Source organism: Cupressus sempervirens, chromosome 6 (assembly GCF_028749045.1).
Source record: "Cupressus sempervirens isolate cs-2001-9-10 chromosome 6, ASM2874904v1, whole genome shotgun sequence".
In the NCBI taxonomy this organism is placed as follows: domain Eukaryota; kingdom Viridiplantae; phylum Streptophyta; class Pinopsida; order Cupressales; family Cupressaceae; genus Cupressus; species Cupressus sempervirens.
This window is the reverse complement of record NC_143123.1, coordinates 154,105,203-154,123,415: the sequence shown is the minus strand read 5'-3', so window position 1 is coordinate 154,123,415 and position 18,213 is coordinate 154,105,203. Positions and strand designations below refer to the sequence as shown.

General features: G+C 29.7%; 1 pseudogene; it reads right to left on the bottom strand.

Annotated features, from left to right (window-relative positions):
- Positions 1-4,110: 4,110 nt before the first annotated feature.
- Positions 4,111-5,904, bottom strand: LOC149551703 (C4-beta,C20-epoxidase-like; annotated as a pseudogene).
- Between the last annotated feature and the right edge of the window lie 12,309 nt (positions 5,905-18,213).

Genomic DNA, 18,213 nt, shown 5'->3' with positions numbered 1-18,213 from the left:
AAAACAAAAGGAAGCAAAACCTATTTCCTGGACTTACATATTAAGTAAGATGACTAATCATAAAAACTACTAAAGTCACTATCCCTCAAACACGAGTAATGATGGAATATTTATACGGGATATTTCTCATTCAATTTTTAAAAACAACTAACAATATGAGCATTTAGAATTGGTAATTGAGAAGAAAACAAAACTAGAAGTTCTATCGACATTCAAAAATCATTGTCTTTGAATCTGTAATCACCTCACAAATGACAAAGGACAAAATATGCATAACTAGTAGTTGCATGCTTTTATACATGCAACGATTAAGCCGATAGAAGAATTGTAAACTTGTCTCTAATTTTTAAAAAAAAAAGGAAAAAGAGAAGAAGTTATATTTAGCTCCACAAAATATTTTACTTAGATCTATAGCCAATACCACATACTTCTGAGTATAGTCAACCAAATTCTCCATTTCCAAAGCCTAGGGTGAAAAAGAGAGGATGTGTGGCTAAGAAAAATCTCTTATTATTGTATTGTAATATATTTATTTAATATTTTATATGGATCCACATTGTCATAACTCAAATCATTCTATTAACCACAAATAAGTCCAAAATAAATAATACATACAAATAATGCATTTTTCCATTCAATTAACTGGACACTAAATCTATTTTAAACTCTATTTAGGCCCATTACAATTATTATTATATACTTCTTTTAGAACCAACATGTAAAACTCAAGATATAATAGGAGTAAAAATTAAAGATTTATAAAAGTCAAATTTATGTAACTAAATATTTTATCTTTTTAATTTAAATAAAATTTGCACTTAATAATTGTGTATGCAATTTTTTATTTATTTGATAATCAATTTTGCATATTCAAAAATACTCCTCCAAATGTTATTTAATATCTTACATACTAACAAATCTCTTCTTATTAATCCTTATATAAATATAGATATTAATACAATAATACTTATTTATTTAGTTTTCTTAATATATATTTTAATTTATTTTTAACTCAAACTCTTTAACCAAAATGAAATTAAAATACTTATATCAAAGTTTTTTAACTCGAGAATCACTTTTATCCCCTTTTAAGAAAAACAATATTTTTATTTTCATAATACTTCTAGTTAAATGTTTTAATTCTTCCTCATCCTTAAGTGTACCTAAAAATTAAAAGTAAAAATAATTCTTAAATGAATCTATTATATGATTATAATAATATTAAAAGAACAATTTTCTTCATTAATAAACATTAACAAAAGGTTAACTTAATCTGGTTATGGTTATTCTCATGCGTCCTCTCAACAAGATCATGATTAACAACATATTATTAGGTATGTACATAACAATAGAATCTTTTCCATTGAATTATTAACACAATTTTTTCATTTTCTTTGATTTATCCTTTATCTCTTTCCAAGCGGCTAAAATATCAATAGTTGGCTTTTGTTTAAAATTATAAAAATTCTAATTCAAAGCCCACTTCTAATTTAAAGAGGCATTTATAAAATCATATAACCATTGAACATCTTCAATTAACTACTTATAACACTAAAATAATTTTGATTAGAATTGTTCCACGATTTGTTATTTAATAAGAGGCATAGTTAAGACATTACAATAATTGTTTTTATTTTAAATTTTGTAACATATTTTGTTAATTAAATAACAAAATTCTATTAGAACAAGGATGAAGTAATATTATGAAATTGTCACTAAAAAATGCCAAATTTATAATTTGAATTATTTTTTAAAAATACATTTGTTTTATAAAGCAGATTGGAAGTTAGGACATGTAATATCTTCTAGGTTGTGAAGAGTGTTAGATGGATGCTCTTAAAATTTGAAATACTTTCTTAGATATTTTTCCATATTTAAGAATCATAAAAAAGGGGAAAGAAAGGTTGAGGGTTTTATAGCTAAGAAAAAATATAAGTTATCATTGTAAAATAGCTTAGCTGAATTATAGAAATTAAACAACAACAACAAAAGAAATTAACATTAAAAAATAAATACAAAAAACTGAAAAGATATCTATGTTCTTGAACAAAGGAAAGCTTTATTTTTTTGGAACAGAATAATAATATTATTGTAACCATTTTTTTTATTAGAGCCTAACAAATTATTGTATGGAATTTATATATATTTAAATACATATTAAAAAATTATGGTCATTAAAGCTTGCACTTTTGTTTGCAACAACAGTTTCAACAAGTTTCTCTTATTCTATGTGAACAAATACATAGCAACTATGGTAAAACCAAAAAGTGGAGAATTTTAAGTTATCTCTTTTGTAACTAATAATTAACTTAGTCTAACAAGGACTCTACATATTTAAACTTTTGTGATTTTAAAATAGCTTATTGTATGCCAATTTTCGTGCTTATTCAAACTAGGAATCCAAGAAAAACTTGATTCATGAATCGACACCCAATATGCATATGCAGATTTCTAAGCTCCAAATCTAGAATAGTCCAAAATTGATAGCACACTTTTAGTTTGCTGGCCTTGAGAAGACAATAGATACACATGATTATAGAATAAATCATCTTTGTCATTTTGCACACAATTTCTTTCTGAATATCCATAATCCTATTAAGTGTTCTCGGTAGAGATTCCTCTCACCCTACATATGCTCCCATACTACTCTTTTTCAATTTGGACCACTATTTGGCAGTATATCATAGGTCTAAATTTGAAAGAAAACATGCTCACTACCCCTTTGATCTAGAAGCATAATGGTGTATTCAATATTCTATACCGATTCTTCAATTTGGAAGTGGTGACCAGCCTTTATCTATCCGTGAGATTACCCCCATTAGAATAGTAGGGGTGGTGACCACTTACGGTTCATTTCAGGCCTAGGTGTTTGATAGTGGAGGATAGTGGTCAATCCTTGAAACCAATCCATCACATTGAAACAGTTGATGTGGCTCTCCTCATCCAAGATCTCCAGGCGATTTGTGCTAGTGCGGAAGTAGGAAACCCAATTTCCCATTGCTATTCATGACACAATTTAGATGAAATGTAAGTTTGGCCTTTGTCAAATCTAGGCACCACATACCATACCACATTCACAAGCACATAAGAGCTTTATTATATTTTTTAAGTTTCTATAGCTTAAAGAAAAATAAAATAAGAATGGTAAAAATAAGTAACTTGCTAAAATAACATGGAGAAAGAAAGCTAGTGAAAGTTTTATTATATTTTTAAGTTTCTATAGATCAAAGAAAAATAAAATAAGAATGGTAAAAATAAGTAACTTCTAAAATGACATGGAGAAAGAAAGCTCTAGAGTGAAAGGTAACTTGCTAAATACTAAGAGAAAAAAACTATGATTTTTCATTGTCAGAAAACTATTTTTTATGGCAAGGTTGACAATTTTCTTATCACAATTTATAAAATCCAAGAGTAAAGCTCTCACATATAAGACTATCAGCTTAAATAATGACACAAATTTGCAAGATCATGCATTATCATTCGTATGTCAGTGTTTAATTCTTTATCCAAAATCAACTTAAAGTATCAAAAATCTAGGTAAAAGTGCATACTAGTCTATCAATTATACATATTTAATATTAAAAAATATGTCTTAAGTAATGATTAAAAACCAAAATAAAAGATGTATCCATCAATGTTCATCATATCACACTTAACATATACATTTAAATAAGTCTACTACAAAGTTTTGTGTATGTAGCAAATAATATAAATTCATTATGTGTAACAAATTCATGAATATCTTTTACTTATTAAACTACATTCTTAAGAACACAAAGTTGTTTACACTTATATTTACAATTGTATGGAGAAATACAAACATTATAAATTTTATCATTTATCAATACATTTTAAATATATCTCTATTTATCTTTCATCTCATTCTACAATCTATCCACATTCTTTTGTCTAAAATATCTTTAAAAAAAATAATGTCAAATATCAAATATCAAAAAAATATAATCAAATTGAAACTAAAACATTAACAACTAGTCCAAAAGCATATATTATATTGTTTGTTAATAGCTAAACACACAAACAACCAATAAAGTTGTACATTTCATTCATATAATTAATAATAATTATCTAATTGTTAAAAACTCTTAGCTACTAAAGAAAAATGTTCAAAGGAGCTCCTTCCAATCTATCTTTTACATAGTCCTAGAAAAAAAATAATTTATAATGGCATGGATGGTGATCATCTATGCGCTCCTCTCGAACTAGTACCTCCTTTTCTTGAGGAAAATCCCAAAAGAGAGCCATAGAAAGTCAAGGCTCCCTCCCTTCATAAGCTATGGTGCTTTACACTCCAAAATCTACCATTTCTCCATATCTACAAACAAATAAAGGATATCACCATTTATCTTTAAAAAGAATGTCACCATTTATCTTAAAATTTTCTCTTGAAACAAATATGGAATTACATTACCTTTAGAGTGTCACCCATAAAAACAATGAATGATGAAGCTAGAGGTTTTACCCTAACCCATTCACCTTTTGTGGAGCACATTTCAAGTCTACCCACTTGGTCATTATATAGAATTGTAATCAAACTCCAATTAGTGTGCTCCTTTAGAATTGTATTAGTGGCATCCCTTGATTTTTCACTCTCTAGGAAGTAATTTAGATTAAGAAAAGCTTCATATCCAACAAAATCAATGTTGAGATATTTGCCGAGACCCAAACCTTGAAGGATAAGTTTTATTAAGGAATTTTCCAGATTGACTAACTTGGAACTAAATTTTCTTAGGCTATCATTGCACAACATGTGACAATAGTTTAAATACTTATATGTTAATCTACCATATTTTAATGTTATGGAGAAGACCAACATGAACAAATTCATTTTATATGAGATTGTTATTTTTTATCTAGAGTTATATAATTAAATCATTTTGTAAACAAAGACATTAAGAAATAGGTGAGATAGTTTAATAACTAAAAGATTTCTAATGGGTGTTATAATAGTTATCAATTTATTATATATAGTTGATGTATAGTTATTGATTTAATATATAGTTGTCACTTTAAAGTTGTTTTTACTGATGATGATTGCTCATAATTGAATGAAATGTTTCCCTTGCAAGTATGATGGTTCTTAATGTACTACAATTGGTCTCATTTGTTTTGGTATTGCTTTTTATATTTAGAAATATAGCATGCCCATGATGTTGCACTATATTTGATAATGTGACCTTGAAACCTTAGTTATAAACATGTGGCTAGCCAAATAAGTTGCTATAAAAAAAATGTAGTAATTTGAAAGTTCCATATAGAATTTTGAGAACTATGACTTTAGAGTGCTCAATTACCGCATCATATCTCCTAAACTAACACTAAAAACAATGAGATAATCTCCATTCTTTTTAAGATCAAGATTAAATTAGAATTAAATTACCATTTAATAGAAATGTTAAAATAATTTTTTAACTAGACAACCATCTAGAGCACAACAATAAGTTTTCAGCCTCTCAAATAAGAGATCTTAGGTTGGAAAGAATTTTTGGTTGCATAAAAGATTAAAAAAAGTGTTTAACATACCAAAATTTAGGATTTCCTTGTAGCCATAGCTTTTGTGCATATCTGAAGTGAATCAGATGTTGTTATTATAGGAAAAGACATGATCTTGCAAGGTGAAAGACTAGAGGTTATTAAATACCCATCTTCGCTAGAGGGAACACAAACCGCTCTTTCTTTCACTCGGGGAGGAAGTTTAAACATATCTCTAGAGACTGAATCCACACTATTTAGAAGTTTGGCTTCTACTCCATGATTAATAATACAAAAAGCTCCCCATTGTTGGGATGCTTCTTTTACTTGATTGCACAACCTTTGAAGATCAAGATCACTTTCTTCCAACTTTGATTGAAGAGGAGAAACATCAATTATGGGGAGCAGAGCCATAGTTATGACTAGGGTAGAACATGAAAATTTTAATACAATTGGGTTGGGATTAATAATGATGAAATAGAGAGTAGTTTCTTGCATGAGATAACAATTATTTTATTTGCTCTATCATATCTTTTTGGGGACTTTTTTGTTTTGGGACTTATGATGTTGAAATAGAAAAAAATACCTCTTGAACAATGAGAAATCTTTCTAGGACATGATTGTTTTTTTTTTTTCTCCAACAGTTCTCTGGTGTCTTTTTCCAATGCTATTGTTCAACTCAAAATTGTGGCCTTGTTCAAAATGTCCTCAAAGTAATTAAGAGAAATGATTTTTACTATGTAGAAAAATAAAAACTAGTTTCTTTGGGTAAGGGAACTAAAGTGTAGCTAACACTCACATGTAGCTACTAGTATAAGCTCCTTGTAATGAAATAACTTGCACAATAGAAGAAATAACATGAAATATTATATAAATACTTGATAATAGCTGGGAGTAATAGGCCACTTTGAGGGGGTAACCTCCAAATATCTCCAATGAGAACACACTTGACAATATGATCTTGAAATAAGACTCACAACCTCCTATATACCTAATTATGCTTAGGTTCAATAGACACAACCCTATATAACACCTAGGCTGACCTACCTACCTAAATAATAATATAATAATGATAATATGATTTAATTAATGATTAAGATAGCCACAAGTTGACTATTCATAACCCTATATACACCAATATTAAGAGTGTAGCATGCCCCCTCTCTTAAAGAAGCATTGTCCTCAATGCTAACCAAGTGTGGATTCTTTTGAATGAACTCCTCATTCTCCCATGTCACATATCCAACTAGTAAGCTCTTCCATTAGATGTGATACTAAGTTAGGGTTCTATTTCTTAGCTTCTTCATCATGTTTGAAGAATGTACTCTAGTTCCAAAATTATTCTTCCATCTTCATCAAGCTCTAGTAGTGCTATTTGAGTAGGAATATTCTGCCCAATTACCTTCTCCAAACAAGAAACATGAAAAATTGGATGTATCTTTGTTGTTGGTGGCAACTCAAGCTTGTAGGCAACACTACCAATATTTTTCATGATTTGGTATGGTCCATAATAGCTTGGAGACAACTTCTTATTCTTTTTTTGTTGCTTCATTGAGATTTTTTTATAAGGTTGCAATATCAAGAAGACCCAGTTCCTAAATTCAAAATTTATTTCACTATAATGTTGGTCCTCTTGATGTTTCATTCAATTATGTGTCATAGCTAAATTCTCCTTGAGTCTTGAAAGTACCTATTGTTGATAAAGCAAGTGGTCCTTTACTGCCTAAACTCTTGATGACACCTTTAATGATGATTGTGATGGAAGGAGGATGATATCCATGAAGTGCCAAAAATGGAGACATTTTTGATGAGCTATGGAAAGAAGTATTGTACCACCATTCTACAAGAGGAAGCCAATCTACACATTAAGATTGGTTTTTTGAAGTTCAAAACAACATAGATATACTTCCAAACATTCATTAACAACCTCTATTTTCCCATCTAATTGAGGATGATATGAAGAACTATGAGCCAATTGAGTATGCAAACATGACAATAAATCTTTCTAAAACTGACTAGTAAAGATAGGATCATGATTACTAACAATAACCTCAGGTGTACCATGTAGCTTCTAGATATTATCCAAGAAAACTTTTGCCACTATACTTACTATAAAAGTATGTGATAATGCAATCAAATGTGCATATTTAGTGAGGCGGTCAACTATACCATGATGACATTATAGCCTTTAGATTTGGGAAGCCTTATGATGAAGTCCATGGATACCTCTTCCCAACATTGGCTAGGAATAGATAAAGGCTACAAGAGATCTAGTGTCTTAATTGTTTCCCCTTTATCTCTTTGAAAAACCAAGCATTCAACCACAAATTTTTAAACATCACCTTTTAGTTATTCTAAAAAAAAATCTTGCTTGACCCTATGATATGTCTTCAAAAATTTTGAATGACCAATTGGGGATTCATGCAATTCTTTGAGAATCTTGTGTTTAAGAGTAGAATTCTTATAGAGATATAAGTGCTCTTTATACCAAAGAATATCCCCCTTTAAACAAAACTTATCTAAACTACTAGGGTCACTTTTTATTTGTTGGATGAGACTACTTGTTGCAATTTTTCCACTCTTCTTTGGCTTCTACCAACCAAATTTTCTTGTAATATTGAAAGAGCACACAATAAGGCTTCATCATTTTCATCCTTCTTGGAAAGTGCATTGGTCACAATCTTTTCCTTCCCTTTCTTGTATAAAATTTGAATGTCATAGCCCAACATCTTAGTGAACCATTTTTTTTTCTCTTCTAAAGATAGTCTTTGTTCCAAACAATATTTTAGGCTATCATGGTCTATCTTAACCTTGAAGGGTCGATCCATTAAATAAGGCCTCCATTTTTTAACTGCATGAAGGATTGCTAGCATTTCCTTCTCATAAATAGGTTTGAGTTGGTTTTTACCTTTTAATTGATGACTCTCAAAAGAAAATGGTCAACCTTCTTACATGATAACTGCTCCTATTCCATTTCTAGAAGCATCACATTCCATAATCAATTCCTTGGTGAAGTCTACAATGGCAAGCACTGGAGTTGTACACATAGCCTTCTTCAATTGCTCAAATGCTACATTAGCAGATTCATTCCAATGAAAAGAATCTTTTTTTAATAGAGTGCTAAGGGGTGCTGCTATATGACCATAATTCTTCACAAATCTTCTCTAGGACCCTATCATTTCCAAGAAACCCCTCAGCTTCTTAATGGTCTTTGGAATAGGCCATTCTATGACAACCTTAATTTTGTTAGGGTCCACCTTTACTCCTTCATATGAAACTATGTGTCCCAAATACCTCACCTCTTTAAGACCAAAAGCACACTTGAATGGCTTAGCATAGAATTGATGATCTTTGAGTAATTGTAATGCTTGATCTACATGCCACAAATTTTCTTCCCAAGTCTTGCTATAAATTAATATATCATCAAAAAATATTAACACAAACTTTCTCAAGAACTTCTTAAAAATGAAATTCATCAAAATTTGGAATGTAGATGGAGCATTGGTAAGACTGAATGGCATCACCAAAAATTCATAATGACCCTCATGAGTTTGAAATGTTGTCTTTATATTATCTTCCTCCTTAATCTGAATTTGATGATAACCTGGTCTAAGATCTAACTTGGTAAACTACATAGCTCCATTTAATTCATCTAGAAGATCATCGATGACTAGAATAGTAAACTTATCTTTAATGGTGTACTTTTTGATCACTCTATAATCTAGACACATGCACCAAGTTTCATCCTTCTTACACACCATCACAATAGGTGAGGAGTAAGCACTTTAGCTATGCTGATAATTCTTGCCTCTACCATTTCTTCAACAGTTTTTTCTATCTCACATTTTTGTATGTGTATATACCTATAAGGCCTGATGTTTAGTTGTTGGCTCCCTAGAACTAGTTGTATGGCATGGTCATGATCCCTCTTAGGAGGAAGTCACTTAGGCATATCTCTAAGAATCACTGAGTGACAATCAATTATTGCTTAATCTGGATGAGTAAGAGCATTAGACTAAGACACTTCTAATGAACATAGCTAGGCCATAAATCCATTCACTCCTTTCTTAAGAAATTGTTGCATTTGATGAGAGCTTACCATCTATGGGTATTTTTCCTTCAATCCCCTTAGCTCCACTAACTTTCCTATTTATTGAAATCACATGAATGGATCTTGGAAGTTCATCTCAATTTTTCCCAATGTAGTAAGTCATTGTACTCCCAAAACAATATCTGTTGCACCCATGGATATAGCATACATTCAGGTATCAAGTTGATAATCTCCCATGGATAATTTGATGCTATAACACTTCCCTAAAAAACTAATTGTGCCCCCATCTACAATCAAAACCTAAAATTCTAGAGCTAGATATATAAAATAATTTAGAAGAGTTGCCAACTTTTTGTTGATGAAATTAGGATTACAACCTAAGTTGATCAATAGTGTTACTTTCTATGTCTCTAAGAAACCCACTACCTTGAGAGTTTGTGGTGTACTAAAACTTGAAAATGCATCACAAAAAATGATTGGTTGAGAATCATGTGAGTCCTCACCTAACTCCCTATCCTACTCTGATATGGGCTCATCCTTTTGTTCCTCACTTTGACCTTTAATATAGAACAATTTATTTTCACTACATATGGGCTCATCCTCTTATTCCTCACTTCAACCTTTAATATAGAAAAATTTCTTTTCACTACATTTATGTCCTTGACTGTACTTGCTTTCATAATTAAAACACAATCTTTTTGCTCTTTTCTACTCAATTTTTTGTGGAGTCAACTTAGTAGGTTGAGGAAGATAAGGTGTTAAATATCCTTTTTCTCTTGTCACATTAGCCCCTTACTTTCTAGGAATCAAGAACTTCTCCTCTACCCTACATGCCAATATAAAAGACTCATTTATTGAGCTAGGACTAAACATGTGTACCTCATGTTGAATGTGATACTTGAGACCACCCAAGAATAAATCATTCAAGTTCTTCTCTATAATTGTATCCACTCTTAAGGATAGATTTTGGAATTTTTTAATATAACCCTTAACTGATGTAGTTTGTTGAAGCTTAACAAGTTGGCTAAACAAGTTTTCTATCACACTATTGCTATATTGTGCATGGAGTTCTTTTGTAAAAATTGACCATGATACAGTGAGACCCTTTTTCCTTCTATGAGTACAAAACCAATGATACCAAATGAATTTATCTCATTCTAGATCTATAAGGAAGCCATCGTGACCCTTTATCCATATGGGGTTTAATGTACCTCAAAAAAATTATCCATTTGATTTACCCATGTTAGAGGATCGTTGCCATCAAATTTTCTCATATCCACCTTTGGAAAAAAAATCCTAGATCCCATAAGAGTATTAAAATTTGTGTCATTATTAGTCGACTTGAAGGCTTCACTTTAATTGCTTAACAACTCCATGTTTCATTCATATAGGTGCTTAACATGCTTCATATATCTAATATATCTCCTCGTAGGCAACACATATCCCTCTTAACCTCTTCCTTGAACTTACTTATTTCCTTATTGGGAATACTATCCTCTATTGTGTCCCAATCCTGATCAAAAGATTTCCCTAGTGTGGTAGCATTCTTTTTGCCTCTTGTTGGAGGTCCTGTCATGATGGAAACCAATATTTTTAAAATAAATCAAACAAATGAAAGATGAATTCCCTAATTTTTTATTTATTTTTCACTGTAACTTACTAGGGCCAAGATACCCATACTTAGGAAAAATCCAAAATTTGGAAAATTTGCTACCTTCAATGCAAATTTTCCTAATTTTGTAATGGCTTGCTTATTTCTACTTCAATTTCTTCAAGTTTTTAAATGTAGGCTCCTCTATTATGTATTCAAAAACCCAATACAATTTATACTCTGATTCGACAGCATGTGAGAGATATGTAGATCTCAATAAATTGTGTAGAAATAGTAATTATGTAATAATTTTCTCCAATTCCTCTAAATTTTTGACTATAGCTTCTTTAATATAGTCTTCAAAAACCTTTTAAATTTTTTTGAAAACTTTGCTAAAATCTTAAAGTTACGCTCTTCCCAAAATAGCAAAAATCTTGCCTCTATGGTGCCAAGATCATGCTCTGATACCACTTGTAATGAAGTAACTTGAACAATAGAAGAAATAATATGAAATATTATATAAATACTTGATAATAGCTGAGAGTAATAGGCCACTTTGATGGGGAAAGCTCCAAATATCTCCAATGAGAACACACTTCACAATATGATCTTGAAATAAGACTCACAACCTCCTATATATACCTAATTATGCTTAGGTTGAATAGACACAGCCCTACATAACACCTAGACCAACCTACCTACCTAAATAATAATATAATAATGATAACATGACTTAATTAAGGATTAATATAGCCATAAGTTGACTATTCATAACCCTATATACACTAGTATTAAGAGTGTAGCACTCATCAATTAGAAATTATTCTTCTAGTGTTCGTCACACTCATGTGTACCTACTAGTATAAACTATTCCATTAAAGGGAAGAGAAGATGAGTATTATTTTTAGGATAATGAATTATTAGGTGTGACATATGAAAAATATATGTTTTAAATCATTTCTTACTTTTTACATTCATTTTTCTCCACTACTTTGAATCTTTTAAATTAGCACTCTATTAAGTGGTAGTGAAAGAAAATGATGAAGATTTGATGTGTGATATCATACCCTTCCAAATTAGGAGACTTTTGATCCCTTAACAACTCATAAAGTGAGGTCATTTCTTCCCCATATGGGATGCATCATGAAGCAGGAGCATCGGGAAAGAAAAAAAATCAAAACATTGCAACTTCTTTTGATTAGTTTAGTTTGAGATTGTTCTAAATATTTGATCAAGGAATTTAGAGGATCTTAAGTGATGGAATTATTGAAATCTATATGACTTTTATCATTAGTAGTTGTAGAGGCAGAATGAAATAAGAAAAGAAAGAGATTAAAATACATTATGAACAGGGGATGCATGTTGTCGAACTATGAGTAATAAGATCTAATATCTTACAACTTCTATTTTATTTTCTTAGCATAAACTTCAACTTCTAAGTCTGGGTCAAGAAATTTTTTTTTTCTAATTATAATAATGGCAGAGATTTAAAAAAAAACTCTAGTAACCTTGGAATCTCTATTTTAATGGGTTCACACAAGCATTAGCACCCTCTGCAAGCCAAATTTGATGCTTCAATGAGCATCTAGAAATTATATTTTGATTGAGTATAGATTTTGATCACTTGTGCAAGAGTTATATTAAGGATTAATGTTATGAATGGCTTAAACATTATACACTAAGACTTTCTTTCTAAACTAAATGTATTAAGTAATCAAAGTTGACACACCTTCTTCAAACTAAAAGTTTTCATCACTATTATATTATGTTTAAATGTGGTAATTCTAGACTATAATTTGATCTCCCAGAATACAAAGAAGAATTGAATGTAGAAGAACTACTAGATTGGATCTTTGAAATGGAGAAATATTTTGAATATGACAAAATTGAACGCTCATTAGATCTCTTTGAGTATATAGTGAAATCATTTGCAAACTAATAGCTAATAGTAAGGAATGTTAAAAAAAACTAAACAAAGAAACAAAAAGAAACAAATGGCATACCCAGATGAATAATTAGGAATTATAACAATAAAAAATGAAACTATTCCAACTAACAATAGTAAAGGAAAAGGATTTTACATATTTTAATGAGGCAAGGATAAGATAAAATTTCGTATAAAATTACTACATAAATCTATTTAGAAAAATTTAGAATTTGAAATGAAAGTAAACCACTATTGAAAAATTCTACTAGTAAATTATAAGGACTAGTCGTATAAAGTCTAGACAATGAAGACAAACAACTAAGTTGTTTGCACATATCAATTCAATATGAAATGAGTTTGATATATATATATATATATATATATATAGGTTACACATATCAGTTGCAAATGAAATGAGTTTGATAAATGTATAATATATTGTAGAAGATGAATATAAGTATGGCTCTAAAGGAATCTAGTTTAGTCTAGCAATTGAAAAGGTTATCAAAACAAGGTAATGCAAGAAGATGGTAGGAAAGGTTATTTATTTTCATGGTAGATGATCTTTTGGTTGATGTTGTGTAGAAAACAAAATAAGTATGGAAAATCCTAAAAATCCTTAAAGCTATCTCAAAAACTAAATTTATTTAGAATAAGGTGTAAGGTCAATAGGAAATGTTACAGAATAATTGTGCCTAGTACTAGCACTGACAATATAGTGTCTAAATAAATGACATATAAGCTAAAATTGAAAAGATATAGACATCCAAATTCAAAGAGCATCATCTTTTGGTAAACAAGTAGAGTTTAACAAGTTTTCAAATTAGAAATTATAATGATGAGATTATGTGTGATGTAATGTCAATTGACAACCTATATATATATATATATATATATATATATATATATATATATATATATATATATATATATATATATATATATATATATATGATGATGATGATGAGATTATGTCCGATGTAATGTCAATTGACTATGTCTATAACATGAAGAGTGTATATTAAGTTTACTAATTAAAATGAAATTGAAGGAAAATCATAAGTGTCTTTGATTTTTGAGAAGAATTTTTTGCAAGAGTTGAAATATGAGAAAGCCAATTTCTTAATTGTTTCCAAGCTTGCAACAATTTATTGGAAAAAGAAGGGTAAAAATTTATTAAAACAAAAAGGATTGCAACAAGGAGAGCTCAACAAGGAGCTTTATCCTAAGCAGCAAGTTCATCAAATTCTTGTAACAAGTCAAGAGGAAGCTACCCTCTATCCATAATATTCCTACTAAGCCCATTTGACCAAACAATCAACAACTCTATTCCATTTGTGAGGAATGTAAGTAAATCTAATGAACTCAAGCAAGGTACAAAAGAGAAGAGTCTAATTAACAATAGTGGCCATCTGCCAACTAACATCCTCATGCTCCTACGAGGAAGGCAACTTCACCATCACTTGGGAGTCAGACTCATAGATAATCTTGCACCATCCCCACAAACAACACTATTTCATAGCATATAAAATGGCCTGAGCCTCCATAAGATTGTTAGTATGGTCACACTTATGCACTGAGAAAAAGAATTTAACTTCACCAAAACTGCAACAAGCCACTCCCCCAATACTAGTAGGGCTTGGATTCCCTTGGGAAGAACCATCAATGTTAATTTGCAGCAATTTGGGAATGAAGAAATATGCTGAAATTATATCAAAAAAGTTCATGGAATTTGTTAAGCTTATAATAATGAGGGAGTTATCTTCCAAGATGTATTTCAACAAAGATAGAGGGTTTTCTTACTAGTTCTTTCTTTCTTGAGCTCTTGGACCATATTTTTAATAATAATATATTGGTAACTTACCATGTTCACCTAAAAAGATATTAAAAAGATATGTGTGAGTTATCTAATAGATTACCTCTAATGGCATTCATAAGGCATTGCATGGATTTGATTTTTGGTGCATATTTTCCAAGTTGCCCAAGGAGAATGAAGAGATAACTAAGGAAGTACAAGAGTTGTTTGATAAAGGGCTAATTTCAGTAAGCTTGAGTATGTATGATTGCAATAGTGTTGGCACTTGAGAAGCATGGGGATAAAATTGTGTAAGAATTGTAGAGTAATAAATAATATAATAATAACATGTTGTTTTTTCTTGACTTTAATAGATGGTTCTATGGATTATTTGAGTAGAGATGAATATTCTATTAATATTGATTTAAATAGTTGGTATGATGAAATAAGAAAGTTTTCAAGAGATAAATGAAAAGGTACATTTAAGGCTAAAAAATAGATTGTAAAAATGTTTAATGATTAAATTTAGATTGAATAATGTTCTAACAATTAATAATATATTGATAAATAAAAATTTTGGTGGTGTGTTCATTTGTTGCATCTAGTAAGTCATTTTGGTATGTTTTTAACACACAAAAAATTCTTAAATTTATTTAGAGCACAAATAGGAATATTCCCACTTTTAAGGTATTTTTACATTATCATTTTTTCTAAATTAACTAGAGCTTTCACTATTGGTGCATTTATCACTTCATCAATTTTCCACCTTTTGTGGATGTGTTGCACAAACACCTTTCCACATTGGAAGGTGATCTGTCTTTAGAGGATGTGTGACACAAACATCTTTCCACTTTTGAGGATGATCCACCTTTAGTGGACATGTGACACTTTAACTTTTTCACCTTTCATGGGTGCTAAATGTTCTCTTTGATTATCATGTCATATAAGAATACAATACTTTTTCTTTATATTATGATATCCAATGTTCTCACCTTGGTCCATTTAACCAAAGGTATATCCTTTGTAATGTTCTCGGTAAAAAATATTTTATTCTTGTTTCTTTCTTGTTATTGTGCTTTCCCATAGGGTTCTACATCTTTGGTGGCTACCTTCGTAGAAAAATCTGACATGGTATCAAAACTTGTTGAATACCAAATTGTAGCCTTTTGAAGTATTTGAGCACATTATTTTAGTGGGACCCTCTCTATATATTGTTATTGTAAGTTAAGATTAGAGCTTGCTAGTACACATCTAATGTTGGCATCACATTCAAGAGGTCCAAAAACTCCAAGATTGAGTTTTATTTTATCAAATTTACATTATTGTTTAAAATTATAATTCAAAAATCTTATTAAGTAGGTATTGGTTCCAATTTATGATATACAAATATATTTTTAATAAGTTAACTTCATACCATTTATATTACAAATAGATTACTATTCAACCCAACTAATGTAGCCTAGAAAAAAAATATGCATATAGAAAATTCTTTTTAAATTGCATTAACATCTTGAAAAAGAAATATGTTATTTTCATTTTACTCTTTGTTACATTGTTTCAAGGTATGGACATGATGAAGTGCCACTTTACCCTTACAATTTACAAACCCGAATACAAAACTAAACAAAGATGTAGAGAGAAGAATGTTTGACAACATATAGAAGATAATACTTGAGGATGGTTATAAGTAGTCATATACCTTACTTATTTAGGAAAGAGATGATGCGATAGGTACAATTACCTTTGTTTCAAAATGAAATGCTTGTAATGCCTACTCCTACTTGACTTTTCTATTGTAGTACTAGATTCTTTTAGGTCAGTTTTCTGATTATGTTTTATGATTATCAGTGCTTGGTTACCGGATTTGAATAAAATTTGTTTTATACTCAATTGATTTATGTGATGAGTTGTTTAATTATTTCATGTGTTTATGTTTATCCTTTTAGTGATGATATATGCATGTTCAATTAGTGATTTCAATTATCTTTTGATGGTTAGATAGATGGATTATTTATATGTGATTCTATGGATACTTACCTCATACTACATGTGTGTGTGTGTGTGTGTTTTCTTTATGTGCGAAGTTTCTAATGTGGTGGAGGAAGGGAATCATAGTCACCTGCTAGTCGAGATCCACATGATGAACCACTTCTTACCATTGCCTATTTAGTTTAGAATATTATGTTTGTACGTGCGTGGATTTGATGCATATTGTAGGTACCAGGCATCGACTTCCCCAAATTGCCAGGATGAGCATACCTATCATAGTATTTCAATGGTATAATTGGGGAGATAACTCTTGAGTCCAAATCCTAACCTAAGCCAATTGTCCTAGAAAATAGGACAAGTATCTGAGTTAGTTTCACCTTTCTGAATTTGTCAAGTGACATGAATTTGTGACTTTGACCTTGGAGTTTGACTTCTTTGACTTTTAGTTGAGTTGTTGTATTTAGTTTTGTGGCTCTATTGTGATTTGCTGTTATAATTGAATCAAATTAATAGATAATTTAATGAAATTTTTATAAAGAAAATTCAATATTTAATTAATTGAGAAAAATTAAACAAAAGAACTAAATTTAAAAGATTATATCAAAGTTCTATTTTTGATGTATTTATATTATTTAATCTAATGATAATTATTTAGGAGTTTTATTTTAATAATAAACTCTAAATAATGTTATTAATTAAGTTAATAAATATATTATTAAAAAAATGTCTTGTGAATTAATTAAATAAAGGAATTAATTTTAAAGTTCTAATTTAGCATATTTATATTTATTTTATTTAATAATATTTATTTAGGAGTTTTATTTTAATAATAAACTCTAAATAATATTATTAGTTGAATTAATAAATATATTATTAAAACGTCATGTACTTAATAAGAGAGTTATTTACTAAAGTTTATTTTATTAAAATTGCATAAATCGTATACATGAAATTAAAATATAATAAATTAAATAATTTTAAATTGCTAGAAGTGTGCATGAAAATGAAAAAGATAATAAAATATTAAAAGAAATTGATCAGGGAGTTCCCTCATGTGATTGCATAATCAAAGCCCCAAATTAAGGTAGAACCTCTTTAATAGAGATCGTGTGATTGCACAATCAGAGCCCCAAATTAAGGGAGAACTCTTTATCAGAGATCTAGAGCTCATTTTGCAATTACACAAGTTTTAGATGAGCAATTTTTTAAGAAGAAAGTTTTTAGAAAAAGGGGATTGTTTTGCATGCTTCATGTGATTGTCGTTTTAGCATCAGATTCAAGTAGGATCTCATGGTTTATCTATACAATGATTTTCATTCTTTGAACTTCTATCTTCTTTGTGTCTATTGCATGTTCTAGTTTTCAGAATG